Source organism: Tamandua tetradactyla, chromosome 2, assembly GCF_023851605.1.
Source record: "Tamandua tetradactyla isolate mTamTet1 chromosome 2, mTamTet1.pri, whole genome shotgun sequence".
Lineage (NCBI taxonomy): Eukaryota > Metazoa > Chordata > Mammalia > Pilosa > Myrmecophagidae > Tamandua > Tamandua tetradactyla.
Genome location: NC_135328.1, coordinates 1,735,702 through 1,761,204, shown reverse-complemented (window position 1 = coordinate 1,761,204; position 25,503 = coordinate 1,735,702). Strand labels below are relative to the sequence as shown.

Sequence of the window (25,503 nt, the reverse complement as noted above, 5' to 3'; positions counted from 1 at the left end):
CAATACTTTACAGAGTCTGGATGAGAGTAGGGGGCGATTTTTAAAAATGTGAGCATCTGATTGCTAAATTATCATTTTAAATGTGAAGGTCTGATCTTTTAACAATGGAGGAAAAGAAACCAAATTCCGGCCTCTGGGGAAGCATGCAACAGGGGACGGCCTCAGTGACCTTCACTTTTTGGAAGCTTTCCTTGGAAGCCTTCCCCTCCTAAGAGGAACCCTCCATACTGCTTTTCCAAACTGCCTTCCAAGCTGTTGGAGCACATCGACGTCAAACCGCTGGGGACCCCGCCACTCGTGCCGCACAGCTCTGCCACGGGGCGCAGGGGGTGGGCCGGGCTCCTCCTCTTTCCAGGCAGAACACTTCCAGATGTGGTCCCCCCACATCGGGGGGTGAACAGATGTCACAGACCATCAGGACGTTCGGAACCAAGGGCTGAACTGAACTGTTTCCACTGGACCAGGGTGGGGGGCGTCCTCCCGTGGTGGGAGGGGGTGAACCAGTGCTGCCTGGTGGTCCTGCTTTCCGGGGGGCCGTGTGTGCTCTCCGGGACTGCGCTTCTTGGGTGTGGGTCCTGGCTGACACGACAGGGCTTCAGCCTGGAAGGCGTTCAATGTACCCGCCAGAGTGGTGCTGAATCTGATGTGTCGGCCAAGAAAAACCGGTTAATACAGCACTTATAGAGAATGCCACCTGGTGGCATGATGGTGGTCAGGGCATGCCTTGCTTCATAGTGTCCTTCTGATAATAATTTTACAGTGAAGATCCTTTTGCCAGGGACCAAGGGAGAGGACTGTGTAGAGCACAGCAGGTCTGGACTGTAGTTTGGAAAGCTCTAATCAGAGTTGGATGTTGGCTGGCATCTATGAACTTGGCACTTAATGTGTCCCTAGCTGATAAAGGTAGCTCACCATGCCTCAGTGGTTTATGCTGACAGTGTGACTTGAGGTGAGCCCCTGCTTTCCTTCTGGGAGTCTGGAATTTTGGAATCTGTTAGGCTGAAAGTGCCTGTGTTACCTGGCACCAGTAAAAACCTTGGGCATGGAGTCTAATGGGCTCTGCCAGGTAGAAACATTCTGTATATGTTTTTCATGCTGGAGAAAAGAACATGCTCAATGTGGCCCCTCATGGAAGGGAGAATTTGTACGGAAACCAGTGCATGGATTTCTATAACTCTACTTCTGCCTTTCTCCCTTGCTGATCCTATCTTGTACTGTTTTTCTGTAATAAAACTTAGCCATCAGTCCAAGTATGTGCTGAGTTACATGAATCCTTCTAGCAAATTACGGAAAGTTTGGTGGTTTTGAGGACCCCCGAGAGAACTTCTATTCCTAGTTTGTGAAGAGTTTCTTGTCAGGAATGGATGTGGGATTTTGTCAAATGCTTTTTCTGCATCTATGTGTATGATCATATGGTTTTGCATTATTATTTTGGCAATTTGGTGAATTATATTGATTAATTTTCCACTGTTAAACCAACCCTGCATTCCTGGGGTAAATCTTATGTAGTCATGATGCACTAGCCTTTTTGGATTTCATTTCCTAAAATTTTTTTTTTGATTTTTTATACATTTATTGTTCCCCGGTGGGGGGGGTGGACCATTCCTGGAAATACTGCAATACCAGGTTGATGCATGGAGGGGCGGAGCAAGCTGCTATTCCATCTGCCAGCTCCAAAAATCCATTCACTATATTGCCCTCGGATAGAGGACGTATCAAATATTAAACTGCTAAGAACAGATACTACACTTGATCTTAGCCAAAAGGCCAAGAAGCGATCATTTGCTAAAGTTTCGCATCTGTGTTCAAAGGGCCATGTGTCTGTGGTGAGGTCTTTGCTTGGTTTTGGCTTCAGGATGATGCTGGTCTTCCACCATGGCTTGGTAAGTACCCCTTGTGCTGGTTGGGAACGATGTACTCCACTGAAACACAGTCTCCAACCAGATCTGTTCCCATGAATATGAACCCACTGGAAGTAGGACTTCCTGGTGAGGCTCCTTGTTAAGTGTGGCCATCTCAGTCATAGACGGTCTTAACCCTGCTGCTGGAGTCCTGTATAAGTGGAACCGAGTTCAGACAGAGAGAGAGAAAGCAAAGAAGCTGACATTCGAGGAAAGCTGGAAGAAAACAGAAAGACCAGGGAGGCCACCATGTGCCAGGACACAGAGAAGCCAAGGAGCACAGACCACCCGCAGCCAGCTCCAGAGCCCCAGTCTTCAGGAAGAGAGCACTGCCTTGAGGAAGCCTCAGTCTGGACTTTCTCTTAGCTTCAAATCTGTGGGCTAATAAATCCTCATTGAAAATGTTGGACAGAAGGCGGGGCCAAGACGGCGGCTTAGTAATGTGTGCGTTTTAGTTCGTCCTCCAGAACAACTACTAAATGACCAGAAACAATACAGAACAGCTCCCGGAGCCACATCAGTGACCGGACACACAGCATACCCCAGTCTGGACCAGCTGGGCCGGCTGCGAGTCTCCGGAACCGTGAGTTCCCCAAGCCGCGGCGGCTGGCGCCCGGCACCCCTCCCCCACAGGCAGCTTCCCGGAGGGAAAGGAAAGAAACTCTAACAGTAGCAGGGACTGAGTCCAGCCAAACACCAATTGTGGCATTAATAAACAAATTCTGACTACTAAAAATAGGCCCCCAGCTCAGGCGAAACTGGTCAAGGTGGAGGTCACCTATTGAGCTAACCGAAAAAGAGGAAAGGGGATGAAACGGAGGCTTTTGTGGCTGTTTCTATGGAGGCTTGGCTGCCTCTGGATTCAGCGGCGGGATTACACAGGCTGCAACTGCCCCAAGCATACGCAGAAACAGGCTGCTTTCAGGGCTGTCTCCCGCCTGAGCCTTCCCCAGGGGAGGGGTGAAACACAACTCAGGTGGAATCCCTCTCTCAAGGAATTCAGACCCCAGGGCTTGGCAATTTGAAGCCATTAAAACCAGCCTACAACCTCTCCTCTGTCTCCACCACGCCCCCAGCAGGGAGAGTCTTCCAAAGTTAAAGGGACCACATCATCTTATGCTGGTGGGACCGGCAGGATAAGAAAAACAGAGCCCAGAGACTTCACAGGAAAGTCTTTCAACCTGCTGAGTCTTACACTCAGGGAAAACTGATGCAGGTGACTCCTTCCCCCGAAAGGAGGCCAGTTTAGTCTGGGAAAACCCGGCTGGAGTCTGTAATACCTATGTAGACCCTCCTAAGGGTGGGGAGGGAAAAGGCACCTTACAAGCAGGATAAGAAACAAGAAAACAAGAACTGAAAAATTACCCTCTGTTAAACGAAACTTAAGCTAGAGGCCCAGAAAAAGCTGAACTGAAGGTCAAAGAACAGATAGACAACAAACTCATCTAGCAAGAAAACCCTAGGTAAGATAAGTGAAAGCAATCTCCAGAATAAACTAATTAAGGTAATTAAATGTCCAGAGGCCAGCAAAAAATAACAAATCACACCAGGAAAATTGAAGATATGGCCCAGTCAAAGGAACAAACCAATAGTTCAAATGAGATACAGGAGCTGAAACAACTAATTCAGAATATACGAACAGAAATGGAAAACCTCTTCAAAAACCAAATCAATGAATTGAGGGAGGACATGAAGAAGGCAAGGAATGAACAAAAAGAAGAAATGGAAAGTCTGAAAAAACAAATCACAGAACTTAAGGGAATGAAAGATACAGTAGAAGAGATGAAAAAAACAATGAAAACCTACAATGGTAGATTTCAAGAGACAGAGGTTAGAATTAGTGAACTGGAGGATGAAACATCTTAAATCCAACAAGATACAGAAACTATAGGGAAAAGAATGGAAAAATATGAGCAGGGGCTCAGGGAATTGAATGATAATATGAAGCGCACAAATATACATGTTGTGGGTGTCCCAGAAGGAGAAGAGAAGGGAAAAGGAGGAGAAAAACTAATGGAAGAAATTATCACTGAAAATTTCCCAACTCTTATGAAAGACCTAAAATTACAGATCCAAGAAGTGCAGCGCACCCCAAAGAGAATAGATCCAAATAGGTGTTCTCCAAGACATTTAATAATCAGAATGTCAGAGGTCAAAGAGAAAGAGAGGATCTTGAAAGCAGCAAGAGAAAAACAATCCATCACATACAAGGGAAACCCAATAAGACTATGTGTAGATTTTTCAGCAGAAACCATGGAGGCAAGAAGACAGTGGGATGATATATTTAAATTACTAAAAGAGAAAAACTGCCAACCAAGAATTCTATATCCAGCAAAATTGTCCTTCAAAAATGAGGGAGAAATTAAAACATTCTCAGACAAAAAGTCACTGAGAGAATTTGTGACCAAGAGACCAGCTCTGTAAGAAATACTAAAGGGAGCACTTGAGACAGATGTGAAAAACACAGAAGAGAGAGGTATGGAGAAGAGTGTAGAAAGAAGGAAAATTAGATATGATATATAAAATACAAAAGGCAAAATGGTAGAGGAAAGTACTACCCAAACAGTAATAACACTAAATGTTAATGGACTGAACTCCCCAATCAAAAGACATAGACTGGCAGAATGGATTAAAAAACAGGATCCTTCTATATTCTGTCTACAGGAAACACATCTTAGAGCCAAAGATAAAATAGGTTGAAAGTGAAAGGTTGGGAAAATATATTTCATGCAAATAACAACCTAGAAAAGAGCAGGAGTAGCTATACTAATATCCAACAAATTAGACTTCAAATGTAAAACAGTTAAAAGAGACAAAGAAGGATACTATCTACTAATAAAAGGAACAATTCAACAAGAAGACATAACAATCATAAATATTTATGCACCGAACCAGAATGCCCCAAAATACGTGAGGCATACACTGCAAATACTGAAAAGGGAAATAGACACATCTACCATAATAGTTGGAGACTTCAATTCACCACTCTCATCAATGGACAGAACATCTAGACAGAGGATCAATAAAGAAACAGAGAATTTGAATATTACAATAAATGAGCTAGACTTAACTGACATTTATAGGACATTACACCCCACAACAGCAGGATACACCTTTTTCTCAAGTGCTCATGGATCATTCTCAAAGATAGACCATATGCTGGGTCACAAAGCAAGTCTCAACAAATTTAAAAAGATTGAAATCATACACAACACTTTCTCAGATCATAAAGGAATGAAGTTGGAAATCAATAATAGGCAGAGTGCCAGAAAATTCACAAATACGTGGAGGCTCAACAACACACTCTTAAACAACCAGTGAGTCAAGGAAGAAATTACAAGAGAAATCAGTAAATATCTCGAGGCTAATGAAAATGAAAACACAACATATCAAAACTTATGGGACACAGCAAAGGCAGTGCTAAGAGGGAAATTTATTGCCCTAAATGCCTATATCAAAAAAGAAGAAAGGGCAAAAATTCGGGAATTAAATGTCCACTTGGAAGAACTGGAGAAAGAACAGCAAACTAACCCCAAAGCAGCAAAAGGAAAGAAATAAATCCTCATTGTTTTCAACCAACCCATTGCAGAAGCCCAGGAAACTAAAACACCCCCTCTTCTTCAATTTTCTGGAAGAGTTTGTGCAGATTTTATTTTATTTGTTCCTTAAATGTTTGGTAGAATTCACCAACAAAGCCATCCAAGCTCAGAGTTTTCTTCATGGGAAAGTCTTTAACTACAATTTAAATTATTTTAATGGCCATGGGGCTATTAACGTTATTGATTTCTTCTTGAACGGGCTTTGGAAGTCTGTATCTTTCAGAGAATTTGACCACTCCATCTAAATTGTCAAATTTAATGGCATGAATTTGTTCATAATATTCTCTTATTATATTTTTCACTTTGGGAGAATCTATAGGGTTGTCATATCTCTCATGTTTGATATTAGTAATTTGTCTTTTCTCTCCACCCCCCCCCCACCCCGAGGAGTTTTCCTAGAGATTTATAAATTTTATTGATTTTTTTCAGAGAACATTGTTTTGATTTCATTTATTTTCTCAATTGTTTTTCTGTTTTCTATGTTGATTTCTACTTTGATGTTTATTATTTCCTGCATTCCTCTTATGTTGAGCCTCATTCACTTTTCTTTTTCTACCTTTCTTTACATACTTTTTTTTTTTTAAACATGGGCAGGCATCAGGAATCGAGCCAGGGTCTCTGGCATGGCAGGTGAGAACTCTGACGCTGAAAGCCACAGGACCTGCCCTCCTTTTCTCCTTTTTAAAGGTAAAAGCTAAGGCCTTTGATTTGAAGTCTTTCTCCTTTTCCATCTAGACTTTCAGTGCTGTCAGTGCCCCAACCCCACCCCAAGTACTGCCTTAGCAGCATGCCCCAAATTCTGATATGTTTTACTTTCATTTTCATTCAGTTCAAAATATTTGTTAATTTCCCTTTGAATTTAATCTCTGGTTTATGTGTTATATGGAAATATATTATTTGATTTCCAGATATTTTGGGAATTGTCCAATGATCTTTCTGTTATTGTTTTCTAATTTATTTCCATGTTGTCAAAGAACATACTTTGTATGACATGAATCCTTTTAGGGTTTTCTAATAAAATACAGAATTTCAGATAAGAATTAATTTTTAAATATAGCATATTCCTTGCAATAAACGACATATTTATAGAAAAAAATTTCATTGTTTATCTGAAATTCAAATTTAGTTAGCACCCTGTGTTGTTTTTGTTTGCTTGCTTTATCAAAATTGGTGACCCACATTCTTTTGAATTTACTGAAAAGTGTTTTACAGCCTAAACTAGTGTTTCTTGGTAACTGATGTGTGTGCACTTGAGAAGACCATGTATTTTGCTATTGTTGAGTGCAGTATTTTTATAAATGTCACCCAGGTCAAATTGCCTGATAAGACTTTGCAAGTTTACTATGCTTATTGATTTTGCATTTACTTGTTCTATCACTAATGAAAGAGAGATTTTGAAATATTCCAGACGTGATTGTGGGTTTGTTTATTTCTTCTGGCAGTTCTATCAGTTTTTGCTTTGCATGTGGAAGCCCTGTTATTAGATGCATAAATGTTTAGTACTGCTATGCCTTCTTAGTTAATTGACCTCTTTATCATTATGTAATGAACTTCTTTATGTCTGGTAATATTCTTTGCTCTGAAATCAACTTTGTTTGATACTAATACTGCTACTCTAGCTTTCTTTTTATGAATATTAACATGGTATATCTTTTTCCATCCTCTTACTTTTAACCTATCTGTCTTTTTATATTTAAAGTTGTGTCTTTCCATCTATATGTTGGTTCTTGCTTTTTAAAATCTATATAACAATTTCTGTCTTTTAATTGGGGGTGTTTAGACCATTTATTATTTATTTATTTTCACATGGGCAGGCACCGGGAATCGAGCCCGGGTCTCCGGCATGGCAGGTGAGAACTCTGCCACTGAGCCACCATGGCCTGTCCCCCACCATTTATTTTTCATGTGAGTATAACCTTGGTGCTCAGAGTTGTGTCTATCATCTTGTTATTCGTTTCACCTCATCTGCTTTTTTTGTTCACCTTTTCCTGTTTCTCTGCTTTCTTTTGAATTAATTGCACATTTTTATTATTCCATTTTTCTCCTTTGTTGACTTATTAGCTATGAATCTTTGTTTTGTTATTGTATTTTGTTATTTTAGTAGTTGTTTTAGGGTTTATAATAAAACACCTTTAACTTATCATGTTCTACCCTCAGTGATATTGTATCAGTTCACAAATAGTACAAGAACATTATAATAGTAACTTCTGTTTTTTTACTTATAGTCTTTATACTGTTTGTCCCGAATTTTACTTTTAAATATGTTATAAATCCCACAATGCCTCACATTTTTGTTTAAAAAGTCAATTTTCTCTAGTAAATATTTAAATTTTAAAATGTTATATATTTGCCCATGTAGTTACCATTTCTGGTACTCTACGTTCCCTTTTGAATATTCAGATTGCATCTGTGTCATTTTCCTTCAGCCTGATGGATGTGCTTTAAGTTTTTGTTTTGTTTTGTTTTGTTTTGGCATGGGCAGGCTCCGATAATCAAACCTGGGTCTCTAGCATGGCAGGTGAGAACTCTGCACTGGGCCACCATTGCACCGCCCTAAGTTTTACTGTAGTTGGGTTTTGCTGTTGATGGATTTTTTTCAGCTTTTCTATGTCTCAAAACATCTTTAGTTTGCTTCTTTTTTTTTTTTAAAGATTGTTTGACAGGTATAAAATTCCAGGTTCACAAGTTTTTCTCTCCATACTTCAATTATATTTCTCCACTACCTTCTCACTTGCATTGTTTCTGTTGATTTATAACCTTATATTGTAGTAACATGTATACACTCAAAACTTCCTATTTTAATCACTTTCAAATATATAATTCAGTGGTATTAGTTAAATTCACAGTACTGTGCTGCCGTCAACAACATCCATCATGGAAACTTTTCACTACCTCAAACGTAAATTCTGTACCCATTAGGCAATAACTCACCCTCCAGCCCCTGACAACCAATAATCTGTCATCTGTCTCTATGAAATTGCTTATTCTGGGTATTTCATATTGGCAAGATCATATAATATTTATATTTCTGTTTTCTGGCTTATTTCACTTACCATGATGTTCTCAAGTTTTGTTCACTTAGAAGCATGTATCAGAACGTCATTTATGGCTGAATAATAATCCACTGTGTGCACATACCTCACTTGCTTATTTGATGAGAATTTTTTTGTATATATCTGTGTTCTCTGTAGTTGGCATGTCTCTTATCTCTGGCTGCTTATAACATTTGCTCTTTATCCCCAATTTTGAGCAATCTGATTATCATGTGGCTTGGTGTATTACTCAGGGTTCTCTAGAGAAACAGAACCAACAGGAGAGATCTGTAAATGTGAGATATAAAAGTGTCTCACACAACTGTGGGAATGCAAGAGTCCAAAATCTGTAGGGCAGGCTGTGAGGCTGGCAGCTCCGATGAAAGGACCTGACGTACTTCACAGGGGAGGTCTGCGGACTGAAGAAAAGTGAAAATTCTCCCTTCTTTAAAAATCTTCAGCTGATCAGATCAAATCTAGTTATTGGATTCTCTTGTTTGTGGAAGACTTGCCCTTAGTTGGTCATAGATGTTATCAGTCACAGCTGCAATCGACTGCTTAATGATGTAATAAACCAGCCTTCAGCCATGAAATATCCTTGCAGTAACAGGCCAGTGCTTCCCTCACTGGACAACTGGGCACCATCACCTGGCCAAGTTGACATCAGAACCTATCACACTCGGTGTAGTTGCTTTCTTCATGTTTTTTTGTTTTGTTTTGTTTTGTTTTTGTTCTTGGGGTCCATTGAGATTATTGGATATATGACTTTGTTGCTTTCATCAAGTTTGGAAAGTTTTTAACCACTATTTTTTCAAAAAAAATTTTTCTATCCTTCCATTTCCTTTGGAGATTCACATATTTGGCTACTTGAAGTCCCATCACTCACGGGTGCCTTTTTCTTCTTTGTTTATATTCTTTTTTCCTCTGTGTGTTTCAGTTCTATTTTTCTGTCTTCACATACCCTAAGCTTTTCTTCTGCAATATCTAATTTACCATTAATTAAATCTACCGTATTTTTCATCTCAGGCATTGTAATTTTATTTCTAAAAGTTTGATTTGGACATCTGGTATCCAGTATAACATGTAAAGAAATTGGAAGTCATAATGCTTATCCTTACAACAGAAAAAAAATTTTTTAACTGAAATTCATAAACCCTTTTTATATTAACCAGAGAATTGAGGCCACAGGGCAAACCACTGCATCCCAAAATTGATGACACAGGCAGATAAAGAAAATTTTTTAATTCGCCAGGCACAGAAAGCACTGCCATTTGCTCAGTGCCAGTAAAGAGGAAGAGTTAAAAAAATTGTACATTTTTCTTTCCTTAATTTTTAAAGTATAAGCTTAAAATAGGAAATGTTCTGTTTTGAAATTGATCAAAAATTTAAAACAAAACTAAAAGCCCAAGCCCTGCAATTTAGCCAGTCCAACTAGAAATAAGGCTGAATTACCAGGAAGACCAGGTTCCTAGGCCAGTCCTTCCTTTTCCACTCTGATTTTTGTGGAGCTGTGCACTAACATGATTTCCCACCCCTTTCTAAAAGTTATGAAACTTTCTACATTAGGATCTCCATCCTGAGAGCACAGCATTCATTTAGCAAAGCTTCAGGAATGATCAAATTGTTTAATAACTATTTCTTGAGGTTGTCCTTTGTGTAAGCATTCTCCCCAGACCAGAGCCCAGCTACTCTTGACCTTGGGAGAAGGATGCATCCTTGTGGGTGTGGCCACAGGCTTGTTCTGTAGCTGAGCAGAGGAAGCCAGCTAGGAAGGGGCCTACAGATGGGCCAGACAAGGAGGCTTGGGGCCCTTTGGTTACTGGGAGAGCAAGGAAGGGAGTGGAGCTTCCAGGAGCAAGGGGTGCCTGACCCAGCAGGACTGAGAACCAGGAGGCTGAGCCTAGAACTGAGCACGGTCAACAGACAGCAAAACAAAGGGCCAGGGGAGGGACATCATCAAGATGGCAGTGGGGATGGAGTCCATTGGAGGAAAAGCACTGGAAGAGAGTGGGGAGGAGGTGATCAGTTAAATGGGTCAATGATTTACTGAGGCTCCAGTTAGGATGGGTTGGTTCCATATAGGTGAGTGACTTACTGAAGTTGTGATTAGGATCGCTGGGTTCGGAAGATTTTCCTCTGTGGTATTAAGTTGCTTTTTAAGGGCTAGGAGAGAGGAGGAGGGAGATAAAGTACCACCTATTTAGGGGGCTATCAGGCACCTGGCTAGCAAGGGTGTGAGGGCAAGAGAGAGGGGAAGTTGTGAATGAGTTTGATATAGCACTATTGAATATATAAAATATAAAAATATTCAAGTCCAAGTTGTATATCTCTGCAGTCCCATAGCTGCAAGATGAGTTTCAAAATACTCAGGATGGGGAAACAATTACACATATTGAGAAAGTCTTGAAAACTGCAAGATGCAAGCTCAGAGAGACATAAGAAAACTCAAACTTCTAACCTGGGCTGTTCTATAGGATCAGCCAAATTAAACTGAAACCTTAGATAAGAGAGATAATCTGACTTCCAATGTCTAGAACATTAAAATAATCAAATGCCAAAACATCAACAAAAGATCACAAGACACACAAATGAGCAGGATACGGCCTGTACAAAGGAACAGAGTAAAACAGCAGAGGAGGCAAACATTGGGATAGCAAATCAAAGACATTAAGTCAACTCTCTAAAATAAGTTCATGAGATAAAGAAAAACATGGACATACAACTAATGTAAATTAAAAAGATGCATGAAAAAAAGGAGGAAGTAGAAATTTTGAAAGGCGCCAGACAGAACTTTGGGGGGGTGAAGAAAACAATAATGGAAATTGAAACATACTAATGGCATTCAACAGCAGAATTAAACAAACAGAAGTAAGAATCAGTGAACTAAAATAAAGGATAACTGAAATCATTCAATCTGAAGAGCAGATAGAAAAAAGAATGAAAATAAAGGACAGAGTCAAAGGGACCTGTGGAGCACCATGAAGCACCAACATACCTATTATGGGAGCCCCAGAAGGAGAAGAGAAAGAGAACAGGGCATAAAGAATAGTTGAAGAAATAATAGCCCAAAACTTCAGCTAATTGTCAATAGCCGTAAATATACACATCCAAGAAGCCACCAAAAAACTCCAAACAGGACAAACCAAAATAGACCTACTCCAAGATGTATAATAATCAAAATACCAAGAGAAAGAGAGAATTCTGAGAGCAGCAAGAGAGAATCAACTCATCATACACAAAGAATCCTCAATAACATTGTTCTGGTTTGCTAGCTTCCAGAATGCAACACACCAGAGACGGATTGGCTTTTAATAAAAGGGGATTTATTTTGTTCTTCAGAGGAAAGGCAGCCAACTTTCAACTGAGGTTCTTTATTATGTGTGAAGGCACAGATTGGTCTCTGCTGGCCTCCTCTCCAGGCCTCTGGGCTCCAACAACTTTCCCTGGGGTGATTCCTTTCTGCATCTCCAAAGGCCTTGGCTGAGGTGTGCTGAGCTGCTTTGGCTGTGTTACGTTGAGTCTCTCATTTAAGCACCAGACAGTTAAGTCAAATGTCATTCACTGCAGCAGGCACGCCTCCTAGCCGACTGCTGATGTAATTAGCAACCGATGAGGTTCACATAACATTGGCTCATGTCCACAGCAACAGAACTAGGTGCCTTCACCTGGCCAAGTTGACACCTGACTCTAACTACCACAAACATTCAGTGATGATTTCTCATCTAAAACCACTGGAGGCAAGAAGGCAATGGGACGGTATATTAAAAGTTCTGAAAAAAGAAAATTGTCAGCCAAGAATTCTATATCCCAAAAAACTATCCTTCAAAAATGAAGCATAGTTTAAGATATTTCCAGATAAAAAGGCTAAGGGAGCTCATTACCACGAGGCCTGCCCTAAACGAGTTACTAAAGGGCGTCCTTCAGAGTGAGAGGAAAGGGTTCCAGACAGTAGAAATAAAAACCTCCATGAAAGGTAGCGTCATCAGAAAATAAAAATGCCAGGGTCATCTTATTCTCACTGCAGAACTCCACTTTTTATTTCTTACAAGATTTAGAATACAATCGTTTAAAAAATAAGCACATTTCTATAGGATGGGCACAAAAAGTATAAAGAAGTAATATATGACAAAAACAACATAAAGGGGGAAACTGAGTGATACAGGGGGAGAGACTGGATATGCAACTGAAATTAAGGTAGTATATTTAAAATTAGTTTGTTATAGATTTAGGATGCTAAATAAAACCTAATGGTAACCACACAGAAATTATTTAAAATATAAAGAGAGAGAAATATTATCAATCTGTTTCACTGCAAAAAGACCAACTATTCACAAAGGAAGCGTGTAGTGGAGGAAATGGGGAGCAAAAGAGGTAGAAGGCATACAAGAAGCAAAGCACAAAATGTCCGAAGTCCTGCCTTATCAGTAATTACTCTGAATGTAAATGAATTAAACACTCCAATCAAATGACACAGATTGACGAGTGAATTAAAAAGCATGATCAACTTAATTTTATTTACAAGAGATCACATTAGACCATAAGGCACAAATAGGTTGAAAATGAAAGGATGGAAAAAATATTCCATGCAAATAGTAACCAAAAGACTACTGGCATGGTTATACTAATATCAGACCAAATAGACTAAACCGAAGGTGTTATAAGAGACAAAAGAAGGACAACATATATTAATAAAAGGGACAACCCACCACTAGGGTATAGCAATTATAGGCATATATGCATCTAATCACAGAGCCCCAAAATACATCAAGCAAATACTGACAAAACCAAAGAGAGAAATAAACAATTCTACAATAATAGAGACTTCAGTGAACCACTTTCTATGACGGCTAGAACATCTAGAAAGTAGATCAATAAGGAAACATAGAACTTGAGCAATACTATAAATAAACTAGACCTAACAGAAATAAACGGAGTACTTACACTCAGCAACGTCAAAATACACGTCCTTCTCAAGTGCAACATGGATCATTCTCCAGGACATACCACATGTCATAAAACAAGTCCAATGCATTTAAGAATATTTAAAAGATTTAAATCATCTCTGACCACAATAGAATGAAGCTAGAAAACTATAACAAGGAAAAGTGAAAAGTTCACAGATATGTAGAAATTAAACAACACACTCAAACAATCACAGTCACAGAAGGAATCACAAAGGAAATTAGGAAATATCTTGAAATGAATGAAAGTGAAAACACAGCATATCAAAAATTATGGGTTGTATCAAAAGCAGTTCTCTGAAGGAAATTTATAGCTATGGATGTTTATATTTAAAATGAAAGATATCAAATCAATAACTTAATATCACAACTGGAGGACCTAAAAAAAGAAGAGCAAACTAAACCTAAAGTTAGTAGAAAGGGAGAAATAATGAAAGCTAGAGTGAAGATAAATGAAATTGAGAATAGAAAAATAATTGAGAGAATCAATGAAACCAAAAGTTGGTTCTTTGAAAAGATCAATATTGGCAAACCTTTAGCTAAACTGACAAAGAAAAAGAGAAACAAGTTACAGATAACTAAACTCTAAAGTGAAAAGGGGAACATCACCAAAAATCTTGCAGAAATTAAAAAAGGTTACAAGAGAAAACTATGTTCAATTGTATGACAACAGATTTGATAATCTGAGGAAATGGACAAATTCCTAGGAACATAACAACTTACATACTCAACAGACCTATAGCAAGTAAAGAGATCAAATCAGCAATCAAAAACTTCCCAACAAAGAAAAGCAAGGTCCAGATGGCTTCACTGTTGAATTCTACAAAACATTCAAATTAGAGTTAACACCATTTCTTTGCAAACTTTTTCAGAAAATCGAAAAGGGAGCTCTTCCAAACTCATTCTATGAGGCCTAATACTACAGCCAGGTAAAGACATCACAAGATAAGAAAGCTACAGACCAATTTCCCTTATGAATATAGATCCAATGATCTTCAATAAAATACTAGCAAATCGAATCCAACAGCATATTAAAAGAATTATAGGCCACGACCAAGTGGGATTTATCCCAGGAATGCAAGGCTAGTTCAACATAAGAAAATGAGTCAGTATGATACAGCACATTGACAGAATGAAGAAGGAATAGCACATGATCATCTTGATGCAGAAAAGACATTTGTCAAAATCAAGCACCCTTATGAAAACAACTCTCAGAAAAATAGGAATAGAAAGTAATCTCCTCCACATAATAAAGGGCATATCTGAAAAACCCATAGATAACACTGTACCCAATGGTGAGAGATGTAAAACTTGCCCCCTGAGGTCAGAAACATGACAGGCATGCCCTCTCACCACTGTTATTCAACATTGTTCTAGATATCCTTGTCAGAGCAATTAGGCAAAATAAAAGGCGTCTAAACTGGAAGGGGAGATATAAATGTTTCCCTGTTTGCAAATGATTCCACTGATAGAAGAATCCACAGCAAAGCTCCTAGAGCTAATAAACAAATTCAGCAAAGTGGTAGGGTACAATATCAACTTGCAAAAAAATCAGTGTCATTTCTACACACCAGTGAAGAATATTCTGAAATGGAAATTTTAAAACGTTCAATTTACAATAGCTCCCCCCAAAATAAAATTCCTAGGAATAAATTTAACCAAGTAGGCAAAGGACATATACACCAAAAACTCCAAAATGCTGCTGAGAGAAATTAAAGGAGTGCGACAGAAATGGCAGAATATCCTGTGTTCCTTGATAGCCAGACAGTATTATTAAGATGTGAATACTTTCCAAAATGATCTGCAAATTCAATGTAACACCTATTAAAATTCCAGCATTATTTTTGCAGAAATGGAAAAGCTGATCATCAAATTCATATGGAATTGCAAAAAGCCCCAAATAGCCAAATCAATTTTACAAAAGAAAATGGTTGAAGACTCACACTCCCTGATTTCAAAACTCACAACAAAAGCCACAGTAATCAAAACAATGTGGTGCCAGCATAAAGATAGACATATAGACCAATGTAATAGAACTGTGAGTTCAGACATAAACCCATAATCTATGGCCAATTGATTTTTAAAGCTATTTTATTGAGCTTTAAAATATAGTCATCTAAAGTATACAATCAATGGCTCACAGTATCATCATATAGTTGTATATTCATCATCATAATCAATTTTGGAATATTTTTCTTATTCCAACTTTAAAATTAAAATAAAAAACACCAAAACATCACATACCCCTTATCTGCCCCCCCATTATTCATATATATTTTTTGTTTTTATTTTCTTAGTCATCTGCCCATACACTGGATAAAGGGAGTGTCAGTAACAAGGTTTTCACAATCACATGGTCACACTGTAAAAGCTGTATAGTTGTGCAATCATCTTCAAGAATCAAGGCTAATAATTACAGTTCAACAGTTTCAAGTATTTCCTTCTAGCTATTCTAATACACTAGAACCCAAAAAAGAATATTTATATAATGTATAAGAATAATCTCAGAACGACCTCTCAACTCTCCTTGATATCTCTTAGCCATTGAAATGTTATTTCATTTAATTTCTTTCCCCCCACTTTGGTAAAAAATTTTTTCACGATTCCATGATGCCAGGGCCAGGCTCATCCCTGAGAATCATGTCTCACGTTGCCAAGATTTACATCCCTTGGAATTAAGTCCTACATGGGGGGGAGGGTAGTGAGTTTATTTGGACAGTTGGTTTAGAGAAAGAGGTATGGCCAATTGATTTTTACAAAAATGCCAAGTACATTAAGTGAGGAAAGAATGATGTCCAACAAATGCTGCTGAAAAATCGAATGTCCACATACATATTATATATGCAAATTAACACTAAATGGATCAAGGAACTAAACAAAATATCTAAAACCACAAAATTTCTGGAAGAAAATTCTGGGAGTCTTAATAATCATGGATTTGGTAGTGATTTCTTAGCTATGACACCAAAAGCACAAACAACAAAAGAAAAAAATAGACTTCTTCAAAATTAAAAACTTTTGTACATCAAAGGACATTATCAAGAAATTGAAAGGATAGCCTACCTAATGGGAAGAAATAATTTCTAACCATATACTCTGATAAGGGTTTAATATCCAGAATCTATAAAGAATTCTTAGGCTTCTCCTCCTTTGGAGAATGCTTACACTTATCTTCTTTTGAGCATGCATTTTTGCTCTGCATTAAAGTTTTGAGCTGTACACACTGGCTAGTCTTTTGACTCTTAGGCTGTCCACACCGACTAACCCTCAAGTTCTGTCCTGTGGAAGAGTCAAGAGCCTCCACGGGGTCAGCCCTGGTCGAGGTTCCGACTTCACTGAGTGCTCTAGTTTGCTAGCTGCCAGAATGCAATACACCAGAAACGGAGCAGCTTTTAAAAGGGGGAATTTAATGAGGTGCTGGTTTACAGTTTTAAGGCCAAGAAAATGTCCCAATTAAAACAAGTCTATAGAAATGTCCAATCAAAGGCATCCAGGGAAAGATACCTTGGTTCAGGAAGGCCGATGAAGTTCAGGGTTTCTCTCTCAAGTGAGAAGGCACGTGGCGAACACAGTCAGGGCTTCTCTCTCAGCTGGAAGGGCACATGGCAAATACAGCATCATCTGCTAGCTTTCTCTCCTGGCTTCCAGTTTCATGAAGCTCCCTGGGAGGCGTTTTCCTTCTTCATCTCCAAAGGTCACTGGCTGGTGGACTCTCTGCTTCATGGTGCTGCAGCATTCTCTGCTCTCTCTGAATCTCTCATTCTCCAAAATGTTTCCTGTTTTATAGGACTCTAATAAACCATTCAAGACCCACCCAAATGGGTGGAGACATGTCGTCCCTTAATCCAGTTTAACAACCACTCTTGACTAAATCACATCATCCAGGGAGATGATCCGATCACAGTTTCAAACATACATATTGAACAGAGACCATTCTACCCTTATGACATGGGATTTTAACCAAAACATGACTTTTCTAGGGGGCATACTTCCTTTCAACCCAGCACACTGAGAACCCCCGGCTGTCTGGTATCCAGCTGAAATGTCCTGAAGCTCTGCAGCATCCAGCCTAGAGTTCCTGGGCTCCCAGCATCAACTCATTAAACTATCTGGCTAGTCCTGGAGTTCCTTCCTGTGACTGTCAAGAAAAAGCACTCCCGGTGCCAGTCCTTGGCGGATGTCTGGATTTCTCCGAGAACCCCCGGGTTGTCTGGCATCAGCTTGGCCGCCATGAAGGGACCCAACAGCACCCCCTACAGCATGCAGTGGAGCATGGATTATCCACAACCAAATCAAACTCTGTATGGCCACAGCAGCAGTCAGAGCACATCGTCCAGACCAAACGCTGCACCTCAGCAGTGACAGCGTAAGTCCTGGTAGAGACCAGACGCCCTGGTAGGAGAGTGACAGACAGTCAAGGGCCGGTTTTCTGACGACGTCTCACAAGGCGACCAGAACAAGAAAGATGAAAAAAATCCCACACCTCCCAGAAGAATCGTTAGCTATGACAGCCGGAGAATTCCGCTCCCTTTATAGGCAGGGACAATGCTCCTCTGTCAGCAGGAAGCAGTTACAGAAATCTGACCTCCTCCCTTAGGTACCACTTAAGATTAAGGAATGAAATTTTCTAAGAGGAGAATGAGGCAGGTTAGATAGGGGTGGGAGGTAGGGTGACCCTAAGACCTATAACAAAAAATTCTTTCTGGCACACACACAACTACTTAGCCCCCACACACCCAGCCCTCTCTCAGGTTGGCACCTGAAAGGATTAAACTGACTGAGTGGGCAGAGTCATCCTGAAGTCCTGCCTGCACTCAGGACTAGCCCTGCCACCCTGCGGAGCTCTGTGCCTTTCAGCAAGACCCTCAGCCTCTCTTCAGCCTCAGTTTCCTCAGCCACCAAAGAGAAATATTCACACCTCCCTCCTGGGGTGACTGTGAGAATTAAGAGGGGATCGTGCACAGTGTCCCGCCTGGGAGCTGGCCCGGGAATGGCCGTTTCAGTCACTGGTGGCTCCCACTACTAGAGGCTGCCCTTGTGCTTGGGATATAGGAAGTCCATCAGTGCAGAGCCATCATCTCCTGAGCAGCCAGGGACAAGGATAGAAGACACCACATTGCTACCGGATGGGGCCATGAAATTCTGTGCCAAGAAGAACATAGTAGAGCCCTGTTCTGGATGCAACAGAGGCAAGTCAGTGGTGTGGAGGAGCCCATCTATACCAAAAAAAGTATAGATGGAAGCAGGAAGCTACCTGCAATGGAAGGCAGAGGCAAAAATGGCCCAGGTCTGCTGAGAGGCCACTCCAGAGACCCCATGGAAGCTGCTGTGGTAAGAGGCCCACATGGGATGTTAGCAGAAGGCACAGTGTTGGCTATCAACAGCCATGGCCAAAAGGGTGCCAAGTTCAGAGTACCCCAAATCATAGAAGGGGGCAGCTTCTACACTGACAGAGATGAGTTTTCTGAGTGAGTATAGGGGACAGATCAAAGAAGGAAAAGGGTGGACATCAAAAACCCTAAAATCCATATGCCCATGAATAACAATGGGGCACGGCAATCTGATTCCAGCACTTAACCAGCACATCAGTACAGTCCAGATGTGTGGCCCCAATGCCAGCCGAGACCACCCTGCTCTCTGAGATTTACAAAAACTTGGCCTGACCTTGTGTCCTACATCTAATGGGAAGCCCAGTGGCCTCTCCACAATTTCCACAAATTCGCAAGAGCTTAAATTCTCAGATCACCTTGAATGCATAATTCCTCTCCCTTCTGATGTTTCTCAGTCACACTCAAGCCTCACGTTGGAGCTGCCTGCTTTCTCCATCTCCCCTGAATCACCTATTGGCATGCAGCTTGGTGTTATGAGCCCGTCGTTTGTCCCATGGAAAGACCCTCATTGGAGAAGAGGCTTGCCGGCTCATGGTGTCATTAACTTTGTTTCTCTACCCTATTTCCTGTCAGCTGGTGGTTAGATACAGAGATTGATTAGATTGGTATTGCTTCACAGGTGCTGTGCATTTCCTACTGTGTCTTGTCCAGAAACAGGGCATTGTCCCCATTTTATGGATATTATGAGTTGTCTACTGATTCAGCCATTGGAACCTTCCTCATCAACTTTTCAATAAAAGTGATTTCTAGGTTTGGATCGTGACCCGTGAGTGGGCTGTGAACTTAGTGGGTCACCACAGCATTTAAAAAAGGAAAAAAAGAAACAGTACAACAGAAAATAGCAGAGTAAATCACTTACAGTAAAAGGTGAGTCTTTTTCGTGCAACTTTTGTTTCACTTATTTGTATATAATCATATGTATTGGGCCATGCATAAAATACATTTCTTACTGTGAGTCATGGCCAGAAACTTACAAAGCCTCAGTTCTATGCGTGTTACAAATAGCCTTCAGGGAAGTTCTGTTGAGCAAGGGTGAGAGTTGGGTAGGATAAGGGGGACGGTTCGGAAAAATCATTAGCATGTTTGGAGTTGCAGCTGTCGGAGTCGGAATGAGCTCATTTGGTGTTAAGCCAAGACATGCCAATAGGATCAGCAGCAGCTGCCGTGCCCTGAGTCCCTAAATCTAACCACTCAGGCCTCTTCAGACATGCCCTGCTCCAGCAGCTGCTGCGGTCAGATGGTAAGTACAACAGCTACTTGTTTCTCGGCGCCGTCCACTTCTGCCTATGCACGTGAGATGGCTGCACCAGCCAGGTCTCCACACGCCTGTGCGTCCAGCTTCCAGGTCATCTCTGTCCTCCTTGGGGGCCAGGACTTGGTGAGTTGTTCCTGAGCGCCTGAAACAGAACCTGAGGTGGGACCCAAGGGTGGACACGGGAGCCAGTGTGTAAAGCTACTCCTGATCTTCTGAGAGCTACAAATCACTCTGGTCACTGCACCCACCCTTACCCTGGAGCCGAGCTGACGTCGTAAACCAGGAGCCTCCAAGTGCTGGCGAGCGCCGTACTGCACCATGCCGTCAGCACTAGCACATCTTTCCTCTCTTTAACTTCTGAAACTATAAACTCCAAAGAATGGGACACAAACTGGATTTGGCCCTCACTGAGCATGAGTGAGTCTTGAGACAGGCTGTGCAGCCCAGTCTGACAATCTCGACCACTCTGTGCTGGTCTAGGCTTGGCCAGGCTTCCTGAATTCTGTCACCTGCCTGCACCTCGTAGACATTTGAAAGCCACTGATCCAGTCAAACCTTTCATTCTACACATTGTTTTCTAACTTTATGCTGCTAATATTTTGCTATAACCCTTGGCTGAGAACAGATACAGAAGTCAGAGAGTCTAGAGTGCCTTGAGTTGGAACAAGAGGTGGTAGTGGGATGAAGGAGCTGCGAGGTCTGCGAGGAGGGCAGGAATTCCAATAGCTCAAACACAGAACGAAGATGTCTCTGTCGTTCTTATGGTGTAGATTTCCTTAGAAAATCATCTAGGGCAGGTCACGGGGGGAGAGTTCTCGCCTGCCATGCTGGAGACCTAGGGTCACTTCCCAGTGCCTGCCCGTGCAAAAAAAAGTAATCAAATTAAAAAGTATTTGGAAACGTTCATTGAGGGATTAGAGGAAAAATATGGAACTATTAAACTTTCCCAACCCTGGACACTGTGTCAAACCGTAGGGATTCCCAAGTTAATAGGCCAAGCCTTTGATCTTGAGGCTTGTTCTTAGACGACTTATTTCTGTAGCTGAGAAGCTAAGCCTCCCTACAGTTACACCCAAGAGTCACTTCCAGAGAATCTCTTCTGTGGCCTCTCTCTCAATAAACCCAACTCAGCAAGTAAAATCATTACCTCGCTGCCAGATGGGGCATGACTCCCAGGGATGTACCATGGACTCCACAAGGCCTTCCTGACCAAGAGGGGGCAAGATGTGTAACAAAAGAAGGTCTCAGTGGCTAAGAGAACTTCAATAGAGTTGAGAGGTTGTTCTGGAGCTACTCTTATGCAAGCGTAGGCTAGAACTGCTAATTGCCCTGGCTCACCAAACCCCAACCAACCTTCCTGTTAACTAAAGAACACCCAGGGCTCTCACTGAGATCCTACGAAAGTTGCATGCACTAAGTTTATTTCTCAGAAACCTAAAACCTTCAGATGTTTCATAGGCCAGATAAGTCCTGAAATGCAGGGGTGGCAGCCTCTTCAAGACATCAGGCAGTTCCATATTGTTGACACCCCTTTTCAGCATGAAAAAATTTAGAATTGTCATTGCCTAAATATCCCTAAAGATTAGGAGAAAAATCAAAGGAGAAGGAGGAGAACTTAGCATTTAATAAATGAGTATGACTATTGAATCACTATATTGATATTTCTTATCAGTCTCCAGTGTCTTGGAGCAGCTAGAGGGAAAACCTGAAATTGTGGAACTGTAACCCACAGCACACTTTGAAATCTGTTCAATAATTACTTGTTAAAATGTACTTAGAAATTTATTTTTTTGTATGTATGTTATCTTTCACAATAAAAAATGTTTTTTTAAAAAGTAATCTAGACTTCCTATTCCAGGACAAGATGCAGTAAACTGAAAACTTTTACCTAAGAAAAGGAACCAGACGAGATTGCCCGTGGACACTACTGCTATTCAAGACTGTACTGGAAGTTCTTGCCAAAGCAATCAGGCAAAAATAATAATAATAATAATCATTAAAAGGCATCAAATTTTGAAAGGAGAAATAAAGCTACCTCCGTTCATGGGTGACATGACCTTTGTATAGAAATTCTGAAAGAATACACAAGAACACTACTAGAACTAATAAATGAATTCAGCAAAGGTGGAGACCACAAGATGACCAGGCAAAAATCGGTTGTTTCTGTTTAACCAAGAGGTTATGTGTATGAAAAATTTAAAACACTGCCAAAAGAAATTTTAAAAGACCTAATTATTTGGAAATGTACTCCAGGTAAATAGATGGAAGACAGTATTACTGAGATGACAATACTACCAAAATGATCTTCAGATTCAATCAATATCTATCAAAATCCCAGCAGTTTTTTTTTTCCAGCAGTGTAAAAAATTAATCCTTAAATTCAAATGGGATTACAAGAATCCCAAATAGCCAAATCAATATCACAAAAGAAGAACAAAGTTGGAGGCCTTTCACCCATCACAATTTCAAAACTTACTACAAAGTTGGAATAGTTAAAAAAAATGTGGTACTGGCATAAAGATAAAAATAAAGACCAGCAGAACAGAATTGAGAATACGGAAATAAACCCTTGCGATTATGGCCAGCTGGTTTTTTACAATGCTGACAAGTAAATTGGCTGGGGAAAGAACAGTCTCTTTCACTAATAAATGGTTCTTAGAAAATAGGATACCTACTTGCAAAAAAATGAAGTTGGAAGGACTTATATAGAAAACTGTAAAATATTGCTGGGAGAAATCACAGAACACTTAAATAATGGAAGGACATTCCATGTTCAAGGATTGGAAAACTAAATAAATATTGTTAAGGTGTGAATTTTACCCAAGCAAATTACAGATTCAATGCAACCTTAATCAAAATTTCAACAGCTTTCTTTACAGAAATAGAAAAGCCAAAAATCAAATCCATGTGAAAGGGTAAGGGGCCCCAAATGGCCGAAACTATCTTGAAAAAAAAAAAACAGAACAAAGTCAGAGGACTCGCACTTCTTGATTTTCAAACTTCTTACAAAGCTACAGTAATCAAAACAGCATGATCCTGGCACAAGTACAGGCATATGAATGAATGGAATCAAACGGAGAGTTCAGAAATAAACCTTCACATGAATGGCCAATTCTATTTGACAAGGGTGATAAGTCCATTCAATTGGCGAAGATAATCTTTTCAACAAATGGTGTTGGGGAAACTGGATATCCATATGCAAAAGAATGAAGGTGGACCCCTTCCTCATACCTTATACTGAAAAAAAAATAAATTCAAATGCATGAAGGACCTAAATATGAGAACCAAACTATATAATGCTAGAAGAAAATAGAGGGAAGTATTTTCAGGATCTTGTATTAGGCACTGGATTCTTAAACTTCACACCAAAAACATGATTAACAAAAGAAGAAATAGATAAATGGGATGTCATCAAAATTAGAACTTCTCTCCATCAGAGGAAACCATCATGAACAGAAAAAGACAATCTACAGAAGGGGAGAAAATACTTAGAAATCACATATCTGATCAGGGATTAAATCCAAAATATATTTTAAAATCTTGCAGCTCAACAACAAAAAGACAAACTATCCAACTTAAAAATGGGCAAAAGACTTAAATAGACATTTCTCTAAAGAAGAAATATTAATAGCCAAAAAGTTCATGAACAGATGTTCAACATCCATTGGTCATCAGAGAAACACAAATCAAATGAGGTACGATTTCACACCCACTAGAATGGCTACTATTAACAAGTGTTAGATAGGATGTGGAGAAATGGAAATACTCATTCATTGTTGTGGCATTGTAAAATGGTGCTACTACTGTAGGAAAGACAGTTTGTGGTTCCCTAGAAAGTTAAGTATAGAAATATCGTAAGTGGCAATCCTGCTTCTAGGTATATACCAAAAAAATAATTGAAAGCAGGTGTTCTAGTTTTCTAGCTGCTGGAATGCAATATACCAGAAATGGAATGGCTTTTGAAAGTGAGAATTTAATGAGTTGCTGGTTTACAGTTCTAAGGCCAAGAAAATGTCCCAATTAAAACAAGTCTATAGAAATGTCCACTCTAAGGCATCCAGGGAAAGATGCCTTGGTTCAAGAAGGCCGATGAAGTTCAGGGTTTCTCTCTCATCTGGAAAGGCACATGGCGAACACAGTCATAGTTTCTCTCTCAGCTGGAAGGGCACACGGCAAGCAAGGCATCATCTGCTGTCTTCTCCCCTGGCTTCCTGTTTCATGAAGCTCCCCGGGAGGCGTTTTCCTTCTTCGTCTCCAAAGGTCACTGGCTTGTGGACTCTGCTTCACAGTGCTGCAGCATTCTCTGCTCTCTCTAAATCTCTCATTCTCCAAATGATTTCCTCTTTTATAGGACTCCAATAAACCAATCAAGACCCACCCAAATGAGCAAAGACATGTCGTCCCCTAATCCAGTTTAACAACCATTCTTGACTAAATCACATCATCCAGGGAGATGATCTGATTACAGTTTCAAACATATAGTTTTGAATAAAGATTATTCCACCTTTATGAAATGAAATTTTGATTAAAACATGGCTTTTCTAGGGGGCATATTTCCTTTCAAACCAGCACAGCAGGGTCTTGAATAGATGTTTGCACACTGATGTTCATTGCAGCATTATTTGCTGTTGCCCAAAGATGGAAGCAACCCGAGTGCCCATCAACAGATGAATGGATCGGCAGCATGTGGTCTGTATATACAAAGGAGTATTATTCACCCAGAGAAAGCAAAGCACTCCTGAGACATGCACTACATAGATGAACCTTGAGTACATCAGGTTGAGTGAAATAAGCCAGACACAAAAGGACAAATATTGCATTATCTCACTGTTTTGAAACAGTTCAAAGAAGCAAACTCATAGAGTCAGAATCTAGAATATGGGTTGCCAAGGGGAGGGGATGGGAACTAGGGAATGGGAAGCTAAGTCTTCCGTATTTGGAGCGATGGAGAGATTTTGGTGATGGATGGTGGTGAAGGGAGCACAACACTGTGAATGCGGTTAGCAGCACTGAAATATATATCTGAATGTGATTAAAAGGGAAAGTGTTAGATTGTATAAATGGTAACAGAATAAAAAATGTTAAAAAATCTATGAACTACCCAACACAAACAGTGAAGTCTAAGTTAAACCATGGACTTCAATTAATAGTACAATGTTTCAAATGTGCTATAGTCAATTGTAACAAATGTTCGGCACCTATGTTGGTGGTAAGGTGGTATTAGGGAATCCTACATGTAATATATGATTGTTTTGCAAACCACAACTTGTCAAATAAAAAAATGCTTTAAAAAAAACTAGAATAGAGGCTACCAGGGACCAGTTTAGGGGTAGGAAATGAGTTAATGTTTAATTGGTGCAGAGTT

The 25,503-nt window shown here is 40.1% G+C and overlaps 1 non-coding gene across 1 annotated transcript; it reads right to left on the bottom strand.

Moving 5' to 3' along the window:
- Positions 1 to 1,589: 1,589 nt before the first annotated feature.
- Positions 1,590 to 1,779, bottom strand: LOC143675426 (U2 spliceosomal RNA). Its single transcript, XR_013171650.1, has one exon. It is a non-coding gene; the product is annotated as a U2 spliceosomal RNA (small nuclear RNA).
- Positions 1,780 to 25,503: the final 23,724 nt, after the last annotated feature.